Source organism: Oncorhynchus kisutch, linkage group LG17, assembly GCF_002021735.2.
Source record: "Oncorhynchus kisutch isolate 150728-3 linkage group LG17, Okis_V2, whole genome shotgun sequence".
NCBI lineage: Eukaryota > Metazoa > Chordata > Actinopteri > Salmoniformes > Salmonidae > Oncorhynchus > Oncorhynchus kisutch.
Window position 1 is genome coordinate 57119693 of NC_034190.2, and position 12662 is coordinate 57132354.

Consider the following 12662-nt stretch of genomic DNA (forward strand, 5'->3'; position numbering starts at 1 on the left):
CAGAGTCAACAAACTAAAAATAACAGAATTGAAACCTACTTGGCTGAACTCTTATCAAAAGAGACCGACATGACCAACTGTTCTGGGGTAGTAGGAGTCTTCCCCTGGGTTTTAGATAGTGAAAGACTGTCTCAGGTCAGTTATGTCTGGCAATGGATATCTCCTTAGGGTTATGCTGAAGCTCAGTCATTCGGTCTAATCTTAAGATTCCTTCATGCAAGGAAAAGGGTCTGTCTTAATGTGATTTATGGAGGGCCCAGGGGGGTCTCAGACTGCCTGAATGAGACATGAGTCCCCCTAAATGCAACATCTAACTTTGGGGGGAGTCTCCAAATAATTCTAATTTAACCAGTCTGCAATTAAGAGATTATATTTATATATATATATATATATTTGTACTGCTAGTGAGAATTCTTTTAAAATAAAAGCTCATTCCAAATGAAACACCCCTACCTATGTGCACTGTTTAAAAACATTTTCTCCATGGCTGCATTTGTCATGCCTGGATAGTCCTCTCAAAGATGGTTCACTCAGGCCTTTTACCATTTAAAAAAAAAAGATTGTTCTGGTCTGTTTTACTGGGTGTATCTTCCATAGACACCAATGCATTACGGGCTGGGTCTGGTCTACTTAGTTCAGTTTATTTCTGGTTCAATGAAAGTCAATGAGTGTGATATCTCACTTCCTCTTCTGTCTCTGGTCCCGTATTACAAACCCTTTTCACGTGTCCAAACATTTCTTTCTACAGAAAAGGTCCTTTTGTCGGCAAGATGTATCATTTAATTCAGGCTGCAAGAGTGTAGACCCAATGACAATTGCCGAATGTCATTAAACTTTTTGGTGGTTTGTAACAGATGTCTCTTTCCATTAAATGGTGCTACTGCACAGTACACTTTCTGGATGCTGGAATTATTTTGGAGTGGAAGAACAGGTGTAGGTAGCCTTCTTTTTGAAGTGATTTGATTGACAATAAGAACATCATGACTGGTTGTGTTTATGACAAATTAAAAGGTAATAAAACATTTGACTGTTAAATGACATCTATTAGGCCCATACATTCTTTTCACATGCACACAGAGGAGGTCCAATGGAAGAAATGGAGGCCCCTGAATGTCACGGTATAATTTGCAACTCTGTGTAAAAGCATGGGGCAGGCCACATGCTTGAAATATGTTGAAACCTGCACCAAGTCCTATATGGTAACCACCCCCCACCCCCCAGGGTACTAGGAAACCAGATGAACATGATAGTGGAGAGGGGAACCCGGGAACCATGTTACATAAGCATGAACTCACTGTGAACCCACTGACAGATGTCTCCTGGAAAGATTACACAAGAAATGTCTGTTCCACCAGTTTCCATTACTCAGTGAAACCCATTAAACATGCCAATACTAGCCTAGAGTTGTCAGTTGGTAAAGGATGAATTATGAGTGTCAGTTGTTCAATGCTGAGTTTGCTAAATGTGATCTATACTAGCCTATAGGTACTAACCCTAAAACTGTCAGCGTGGCTCTTCTTTCACACTGTGTGTAGAAAACTCCCCTCTTGCGATGAAGCACCCTCTGCTGCAATTGGGCTACCTCATACTTATGTCATACTTCCCGGTCCCATACCTCAGCTAAACCTTTGGGGACTTGAACTTTAGACAGACGGGACTGCAGAGTTCATTATTCTAAATGTAGATGTAGTACTGGGGTGTATTCATTAGTGCACACCATCGTAAAACCTTTTGCCACAAAAAACAAGTTGCAACAAAATGTGCATGTCTTATTGGAGAAGTTCAGGTTTGTCCCTCATTTTGGCTTGTTTGCTTCCATTTGGTTTCCAGTGAATAGACCCCTGTACTGTACAAGATCACATAGAGACTAAGGCTGGAAGAAAGGATGTCCCAGATATCCAACATTCTTGAAAATGCAAAAAGGTTTATTTAAACACGGAAACCTTAAACTGGTCACTTACTCCGTTTAATTTGAGTTATTATGCATCTGAACTGGCTGCAGTGACGGTGCATCTGACTTTAAACTGCTGCAGTTGTAGTGGCTAAACTGTCCAATATAATTGTCCCAATACAATTTCCATCCTAATCCTTTAGCCATAATGATGAAATTATCGTCTTGACATGTGTCCAGAGTTGAATTTAAATGGAAAAATCATACATTTACAAAAATGTCAATAAATAAAGAGACGTTCTGATTTAAGGTGTAACTAAAATTAAAATAATGGTCAGCATTTCATGGTATGGTCAAACTAGTATGTGCTTCCATTCTGCCACTCCCAGTAGGCCTTGGTGCCTATAGGCCTTCTAACTGTATTTCCTGTAGAGGGGGCGCACACATACTGTACAACATGAATTCATTATGAATTTGAAACACCAAAAAATGACATTCAAATGATTTGGCTCATACAAAATGTTTTGTAGATTTCCTTATACATGTCCATCATACATTTTTTAAGTAAATGTGCACCTACTTGTAATTTAATCATTCATGACCCCTTATTTTTGATAGATTTTGCAAATGTTCTGCATATTGATATGGTGGAGATCTTTGAGGTTAAGTGAGTATAGGCTATACGTAAAGTAGATGTATCCTTGCATTCCTAGACAGAAACTATGCATGCTGGATGTCATTAGTCTCTTTTGGTCCAGTGGTATAAGTTATACCATTTAAATATGGAGGCTGCCAGGTCAAATTAAGTTTCGCTGTAGACCTCTGGGGCTATTTTGGGTCACGATAAAACTGGAGTGAACACATACTCTAAAGTTGTTTTGTTATGCCTGTTGGTCTATGAAAACCAGAATCGGATGGATAAACTTCTTCATAATGTTGATTAAATAGAAAATACAGCCACAGGGGAGTCACAATGGGTAATGCTTTCTCATTGGGCACACCACATCACATCAACATTGGATCATTGGGAAATATCTTATTTGGTAGATGCTGTACGTTGATCAATGAGATTCCAACCTACAGTGGGGCAAAAAAGTATTTAGTCAGCCACCAATTGTGCAAGTTCTCCCACTTAGAAAGATGAGAGAGGCCTGTAATTTTCATCATAGGTACACTTCAACTATGACAGACAAAATGAGAGAAAAAAATCCAGAAAAATCACATTGTAGGATTTTTTATGAATTTATTTGCAAATGATGGTGGAAAATAAGTATTTGGTCACCTACAAACAAGCAAGATTTCTGGCTCTCACAGACCTGTAACTTCTTCTTTGAGGCTCCTCTGTGCTCCACTCGTTACCTGTATTAATGGCACCTGTTTGAACTTGTTATCAGTATGAAAGACACCTGTCCACAACCTCAAACAGTCACACTCCAAACTCCACTATGGCCAAGACCAAATAGCTGTCAAAGGATACCAGAAACAAAATTGTAGACCTGCACCAGGCTGGGAAGACTGAATCTGCAATAGGTAAGCAGCTTGGTTTGAAGAAATCAACTGTGGGAGCAATTATTAGGAAATGGAAGACATACAAGACCACTGATAATCTCCCTCGATCTGGGGCTCCACGCAAGATCTCACCTAGTGAACCTAGTGAATGACCTGCAGAGAGCTGGGACCAAAGTAACAAAGCCTACCATCAGCAAGGGCATTGAAGATGAAACGTGGCTGGGTCTTTCAGCATGACAATGATCCCAAACACACCGCCCGGGCAACGAAGGAGTGGCTTCGTAAGAAGCATTTCAAGGTCCTGGAGTGTCCCAGCCAGTCTCCAGATCTCAACCCCATAGAAAATCTTTGGAGGGTGTTGAAAGTCTGTGTTGCCCAGCAACAGCCCCAAAACATCACTGCTCTAGAGGAGATCTGCATGGAGGAATGGGCCAAAATTCCAGCAACAGTGTGTGAAAAGCTTGTGAAGACTTACAGAAAACATTTGACCTCTGTCATTGCCAACAAAGGGTATATAACTTAGTATTGAGATAAACTTTTGTTATTGACCAAATACTTATTTTCCACCATAATTTGCAAATAAATTAATTTAAAATCCTACAATGTGATTTTCTGGATTTTTTTTTTCTCCATTTTTTCTGTCATAGTGGAAGTGTACCTATGATGAAAATTACAGGCCTCTCTCATCTTTTTAAGTGGGAGAACTTGCACAATTGGTGGCTGACTAAATACTTTTTTGCCCCACTGTATGTAAATAAGGCATTTCTGTTTGAAATGTTTTTATACATTTGCAAACATTTCTAAAAACCTGTTCTTGCTTTGTCAATATGTGGTATTGTGTGTAGATTTCTGAGGATATATATTTATAATCCATTTTAGAATAAGGCTGTAACTTGACAAAATGTAGAAAAAGGGAAGGGGTCTGAATACTTTCCGAAGGCGCTGTATATAGAGGTACTTTATTAATCCCTAAGGGTAACATAGTAGTGTGTAGCCCAAACAGTTTGTATGTTACAGACAGAAGATACTAGTCAGCTGTACTGTCTCCAGACGAGTCTTCTCGTACAGGCGATTATGTGAGAAGACCAATTTTCGGGATGTCTCATGGTTAGACAAACACCATTCTAGCGCTGTCACCTTTCACCGCAGAAGTGCAACAGGCTGATGCAGTGGATTGAGACACATCCAATATCTCCAGCTTAAACTGACAGATTTTTATGGTCATCTTTTTTTATTATGCTATATTAGATTTCCAGGTTTTTATCACCTGAGTTAGAATACCTCATGATAAGCTGCAGACCATACACATTTTTTATTTATTTAACTAGGCAAGTCAGTTAAGAACATATTCTTATTTACAATGAATGCCTACCCCGGCCAAACCCTAACCCGGACGACACTGGGCAAATTGTGCACCACCCTATGGGACTCCCAATCACAGCCAATTGTGATATAGTCTGGAATCGAACAAGGGTCTGTAGTGACGCCTCTAACATCTGAGATGCAACGTCTTAGACCACTGCACTACTCGAGAGCCCCAAAAAAACATGCTAGTTTTCATCTATATTTTTCGTAGCTGTCTATGTACCACCACAAACTGATGCTGGCACTAAGACCACGCTCAATAAGCTGTAAAGGGCCATAAGCAAACAAGAAAATACACATCCAGAGGCAGTGCTCCTATTGGCCGGTGATTTTAGTGCAGAGAAACTGAAATTTGTCCTCACCTCATTTTTACCAGCATGTCTCAGCCTCCAGTACTTATGCTGCAGTAGTTTATGTGTCGGGGGGCTGGGGTCAGTTTGTTATATCTGGAGTACTTCTCCTGTCCTATTCGGTGTCCTGTGTGAATCTAAGTGTGCGTTCTCTAATTCTCTCCTTCTCTCTTTCTTTCTCTCTCTCGGAGGACCTGAGCCCTAGGACCATGCCCCAGGACTACCTGACATGATAACTCCTTGCTGTCCCCAGTCCACCTGGCCATGCTGCTGTTCCAGTTTCAACTGACCTGAGCCCTAGGACCATGCCCCAGGACTACCTGACATGATGACTCCTTGCTGTCCCCAGTCCACCAGGCCATGCTGCTGCTCCAGTTTCAACTTCCACCTGACTGTGCTGCTGCTCCAGTTTCAACTGTTCTGCCTTATTATTATTCGACCATGCTGGTCATTTATGAACATTTGAACATCTTGGCCATGTTCTGTTATAATCTCCACCCGGCACAGCCAGAAGAGGACTGGCCACCCCACATAGCCTGGTTCCTCTCTAGGTTTCTTCCTAGGTTTTGGCCTTTCTAGGGAGTTTTTCCTAGCCACCGTGCTTCTACACCTGCATTGCTTGCTGTTTGGGGTTTTAGGCTGGGTTTCTGTACAGCACTTTGAGATATCAGCTGATGTACGAAGGGCTATATAAATACATTTGATTTGATTTGATGTCACCTGCGCAACTAGATGCGAACAAAAACCTCTAGATCAGCTTTACTCCACACACAGAAATGCATATAAAAGCTCACCCTCCATTTGGCAAGTATGACAAGAACTCTATATTCCTGATTCCTGCTTACAAGCAAAAACTCAAACACTAAGGACATTTTAAGTGCAGCTGGAAAAATGCCTGTGAACGGGGAATAATTGACAACAGTGTGTACTTCCTCAACTCTACTTGTATCATATGCAATCACAGTTCAACAAGGGAACACAAAAACAGAAGTTGTAACAGAATGTATTTATTGTGAAATCCTTTGAAGCATTTTAAATAGGCCATTTGGAGTTGAAAGAGTTATATGATTAGCATGCTGCTTTCCAGGCTCAATAGTGTGAAATATGAACAGTGCATCTACTACTGTATGTCTCAAAGCTGTACACACTAGTTTCTTCTCATAAGGTATGTAAGAACAGCTGGTAGGGACAAACTTCAGAGAACACTCAAACATTCAAGAACATTCGAAGGAGCTCCCCAATGTCAAAGGTGGAGGTGGAAGACAATATCTATGAGAATGGTTATCACCTTTTCAAAACAATACATTACAGAAACTGCAATGACTGTTGCTAGATGACATTGAACCAAGAACCTCACCACCCACGGACACATATTTGGGATTTCCCCTTGGAATCTAGAAGCCTGTGATTAGTTAGAAAGGGATTGGGTGAGGTATCATTGCCCCTGTGGCCAGTGTGAAGTCAGACTATATCCCACTGCATACATCGGAATGACTTCTTATCTCTCGCACTTCATATCGCTCTACTGCACTTGGCTGTAGTCCAAACATAACCTCATTCACCTAATGTTAACCGGCTGTAGTGCTGCCATTGGTTGATGCAAACATATCAACAAAACCATTAGGCATGGTGGGAGTGGGACAGTATAAGAAATATTGACCAGTGTGGTCACGTTGACCCCCTCCAACCAACAACACAAACATGAGTTGAACTCCAGAGCAAACAAACAAAATTTAACATAATTGAAACCCACTTGGCAGAACTCTTATCAAAAGAGACTGACATGACCAACTGTTCTGGGAGCAACAAAAATCTAGGGTCACCAAAAGACTCTCAGACCATGAGAAACAAGATTCTCTGGTCTGATGAAACCAAGATTGAACTCTTAGGCCTGAATGTCAAGTGTCACGTCTGGAGGAAACCTGGCACCATCCCTACGGTGAAGCATGGTGGAGGCAGCATCATGATGTGGGTATGTTCTAAGGACCCTGGTCAAAAGTAGTGCACTAAATGTGGAATAGGGTGTCAGTTAGGACACAAACCTTGATTTAAGGCCTGCACAGACAATATGATTTAAGCCGTCTTATGCCACAAATTTGGCGTCCCAAGCAAAATGTCCCGTTGTCTGCAAATATTTGTATACAGTATATATATACATTATACACTACTGTTCAAAAGTTTGGGGTCACTAAGAAATCTCCTTGTTTTTTAAAGAAAAGCTATTTTTTTTGTCCATTTAAAATAACAGAATTGATCAGAAATACAGTGTAGACATTGCTAATGTTATAAATGACTATTGTTGCTGGAATAGACAGATTTGTAAAAAGCTTAAATAAATAATTCTCTCAACTATTATTCTGACATTTCACATTCTTAAAATAAAGTAGTGATCCTAACTGACTTAAGACAGGGAATTTTTACTAGGATTAAATGTCAGGAATTGTGAAAAACTTAGTTTAAATGTATTTGGCTAAGGTATATGTAAACTTCTGACTTCAACTGTATATGAATATATATTTCAAATGTACTTTTACACCTTTTCGTAATATCCAATTGATACAGTCTTGTTCCATCGCTGCAACTCCCGTACGGACTCAGGAGAGGCGAAGGTCGAGAGCAATGCATCCTCCGAAACCCTGCCAAGCTGCACTGCCTCTTGACACACTGCCCACTTAACTCGGAAGCCAGCCGCACCAATGTGCCGGAAGAAACACTGTACAACTGCCTACCGTATTCAGCTTGCAGGTGCCCGGCCCACCACAAGGAGTCGCTAGAGCGCAATGAAACAAGGAAATCCCAGCTGGACCAGTTGTGCGCTGCCTCATGGGTCTCCCGGTCACGCCCGGCTGTGACACAGCCTGGGATGGAACCCGGGGCTGTAGTGACGCCTCCCGCTGCACCACTCGGGAGGTCCTTGTCAGCAAATTCTTAGGTTGTAAACAATTGTCGGATATCTTGGCTTGTTCAATGTGACAGGGTCTAGGTCTGCCGATTTAAGTAACAAGCTCCGACAAAGTTCTGACAGTGTCAGAAATGTTTAGCCTTTATCGTGTAGTGAGCCAATCCCAGTGACTGACCAATAGAAACACGGCCGGCAATAACACCATGCTTGTTTCTCGAGACAAAACATTGCCAACATAAAAGCAACTGCTTGTTGTGGTTCTTTCGACGCCATGCTTGATATGCCCAGGTGACATAGCCTACGTTGCAGTTAATGTAGCCTACGTCGGCTGATGTAGCCTCGCAAGCCAATCGCACAATTTGCAGACAGAACTGAAGCAATTCGTAGACCCTGACCAGGTTGATATCAAGATTTGAAATTGGTCACATCGCACAGTGTGACATGTAATAATCGAATCCGACGTACAGTGTGGGAAGGCCTTAAGCCAGGAAGAAAGGATGTCCCAGATACAGTATATCCAACATTCAAATCTATGAAGGATTGTATACAGTACCAGTCAAAATTGTTGAATAATACATTGTAGAATAATAGTGAAGATGTGAAAAATATGAAATAACACATATGGAATAACGAGGTAATTAAACAAGTGATAAACAAATCAAAATACAAATTAAATTTGTGATTCTTCAAAGTAGCCACCCTTTGCCTGATGACAGCTTTGCACACTCACACTCTTTGGCATTCTCTCAACCAGTTTCATGAGGTAGTCCCCTGGAATTCCTTTCAATTAACAGGTGGCTTGTTAAAAGTTAACTTGTGGAATTTCTTTCCTTCTTAATGCGTTTGAGCCATTCAGTTGTGTTGTGACAAGGTAGGGGTGGTACACAGAATATAGCCCGGTTTGGTAAAAGACCAAGTCCATATTATGGTAACAACAGCTCAAATAAGCAAAGAGAAACGACAGTCCATCATTACTTTAAGACATGATGGTCAGTCAAGAACTTTGAACATTTCGTCAAGTGCAGTCACAAAAACCATCAAGCGCTATGATGAAACTGGCTCTCATGAAGACTGCCACAGGAAAGGAAGACCCAGAGTTTCCTTTGCTGCAGAGGACATGTTCATTAGAGTTACCAGCCTCAGAAATAAGGTTCAAGTAACAGACACATCTCAACATCAACTGTTCAGAGGAGACTGCGTCAATCAGGCCTTCATGGTCGAATTGCTGTAAAGAAGCCAATACTAAAGGACTCCAATAAGAACAAGAGACATGCTTGGGCCAAGAAACACAAGCAATAGACATTAGACCGGTAGAAATCTGTCCTTTGGTCTGATGAGTCCAAATGTGAGATTTTTGGGATGCAGAGTATGTCTTTGTGAGATGCAGAGTAGGTGATCGGATGATCTCAGCATGGAGGAGGTGTGATGGTTTTGGGGTGCTATGCTGGTGATTTATTTAGAAATCAAGGCACTCTTAACCAGCATGGCTACCACAGCATTCTGTAGCGATACGCCATCCCATCTGGTTTGGCTTAGTGGAACTATTATTTATTTCTCAACAGGGCAATGACCCAACACACCTCACCTAACAGGGCTATTTGACCAAGAAAGAGAGTGATGGAGTGCTGCATCAGATGACCTGGCCTCCACAATCACCCGACCTCAACCCAATTTGAGATGGTTTGGGATGAGTTGGACCGCAGAGTGAAGGAAAAGCAGCCGACAAGTGTTCAGCATGGGGGAAAACAGTTTGGAAAGCAAACGATGACTAACCTACTTCTGAAAAGAGAAGATCTAAACTGTCTGTAGTTAAGCTACCAAAATATTTGATCAACTCCTCCCCAGTACCCCCAACTTTAACTATCTTCCTCAGGCCTTCCCTCGGCTATATCTATACTGTTTTTTAATAGGCCTATATATGGATAAAATGGGTTCAGGGTAGACCTATCACAACATCGAATTTTAAGGAGAAAGCAAATGCCATGATCCCACTGATTTTTTTGCTCCAGAGTAGAGAATATTGGTATATGCAGAGATCAAAAAGCTGGTACAAATTCAACATATTTTATACAAGGTTTGTGTACATTGAAAATTGGTTAACATGATAACCCTGAGGTTGACATTTCGCCATCAGAACAACATGTTACGTTGATGACTTTCATTGGCACTGTCCACAGCAGCATGCTGGCATTAGTCGTGAGTCTAAAACATGGTCCAGCTATAGCAAGTAGAAAATGTTCCCAATTCCCACTTCATTCAGGAACTCAAGATAGCGCCATCAAAACAACTCAGTAACAGATCCGCCGGTGTTTTCAAATCTGCACTGCCGCGCATCATCAGTGGTCGCAAAGACAGACAGACGGACAGAAGGACTGACATCCAGGAGACAATATTACAGTATATGAACCGTTACCACACGCATTCTGTATCACTTAATTCTCATGTATAATGAGTCTAATTCATAATGACAGCTAAATAAAGGTAACTGCCAAAGTAAAGGAAACAGTTGAGTAAATAAGTGATACAATGTGTATTGAAAACAGGTGCTTCCACACAGGCGTGGTTCCTGAGTTAACTAAGTAATTAACATCCCATCATGCTTTGGGTCATGTCTAAAATTGCTGGGCAGGCCATTATTTTGGCTACCATGGCTATGCCCCCATAGGATGAAAATGCTCCCATCCACAGGGCACAAGAGGTCATTGAATGGTTTGATGAGCATGAAAACGGCGTAAACCATATGCCATGGCTGTCTCCGTCACCAGATCTCTGCCCAATTGAGCACTTATGGGAGATTCAGGAGAGGTGCCTGAGACAGCGTTATCCACCACCATCAAATGCTGGAATTTCTTGTGGAAGACTAGTCGCATCCCTCCAATAGAGTTCCAGAGACTTGTATAATCTATGCCAAGGTGCATTGAAGCTGTTCTGGCTCTTGGTGGCCCAATGCCCTTTTTAAGACGCTTGATGTTGGTGTTTCCTTTATTTTGCCCTGTAGATAGGCCTATTCGTAATGTTGTTGTGTTGCTGTAGTTGTGGATGGATCAGAGTAATAGACTGTAGGGCTACAAAGTGTGCTAGAAGAATTATCAATATCATATGTCATAATTACCTGGAGAAATCTGATCTGCAATTTGTAAATGTAGCTGCTGCACGTATAACTCGTAAAAACTTGGGAGACACAAATGGCAAATGAAGCTTTCATATATCCATTTTGAGATATATTAAACAAGAGAAAAAGTTTGATTATTTAGGACTGAGTCTGGCTTTAACATTTTCTTTATCGCACTTACAAGCATCTATAACAAAATATCAAAAAGCATTTTGTTTAAAAAAAAACATTGTTCATATGAAAACATCCCCTATCCAGCATTGAATGTCTGTGCAGTCAATTTTTATGGCATCTACCTCAATGCACAAATTATTCAGCCACGTTAGACAAATGATAACAGTGAACGCGTTAAAAAACAAAGCAAATAACAAAATCGCGTTTTCTAAAAATGTCACATTGTCCGTCACAATATTACCTTGTGTAGCCTATTTTTTTTATTTTTTATTTTACCTTTATTTAACCAGGCAAGTCAGTTAAGAACACATTCTTATTTTCAATGACGGCCTGGGAACAGTGGGTTAACTGCCTGTTCAGGGGCAGAACAACAGATTTGTACCTTGTCAGCTCAGGGGTTTGAACTCGCAACCTTCCGGTTACTAGTCCAACGCCACTAGGCTACGCTGCCGCCCCACTATACAGTGCCTTCGGAAAGTATTCTGACCCATTGACTTTTTCTATATTTTGTATCGTTACAGCCTTACTCTAAAATGTATTAAATGTTTTTTCCCTCCCAGTACCCCATAATGACAAAGTAAAAACAGGTTGACATTTTTGCTCATTTAAAAATACAAAAAACCTGAAATCACATTTACATAATTATTCAGACCCTTTACTCAGTACTTTGTTGAAGCACCTTTGGCAGCGATGACAGCATCAAGTCTTCTTGGGTTGACACTACAAGCTTGGAACACCTGTATTTGGGGTGTTTCTTCCATTCTTCTCTGCAAATCCTCTCATGCTATGTCAGGTTGAATGGGGAGCGTTGCTGCACAGCTATTTTCAGGTCTCTCAAGAGATGTTCGATCCGGGCTCTGGTTCAAGTCCGGGCTCTGGCTGGGCCACTCAAGGACATTCAGAGACTTGTCCTGAAGCCACTCCTGCATTGTCTTGGCTGTGTGCTTAGGGTCATTGTCCTGTTGTAAGGTGAACCTACGCCCCAATCTGAGGTCCTGAGCGCTCTGTGCAGGTTTTCATCAAGTATCTCTCTGTACTTTGCTCTGTTCATCTTTCCCTCGATCCTGACTAATCACCCAGTCCCTGCCACTGAAGAACATACCCACATCATGATGCTGCCTCCACCATGCTTCACCGTAGGGCCAGGTTTCCTCCAGACGTGACACTTGACATTCAGGCCTAAGAGTTCAATCTTGGTTTCATCAGACCAGAGAATCTTGTTTCTCATGGTCTGAGAGTCTTTTGGTGACTTTTGGCAAACTCAGAGCGAGCTGTCATGTTCCTTTGTCACATTCACTGTCTTCAAACTCTCTGTCATAGATGAACCTAGGCGCAGCGTGCATGTAATTCCACATCTTT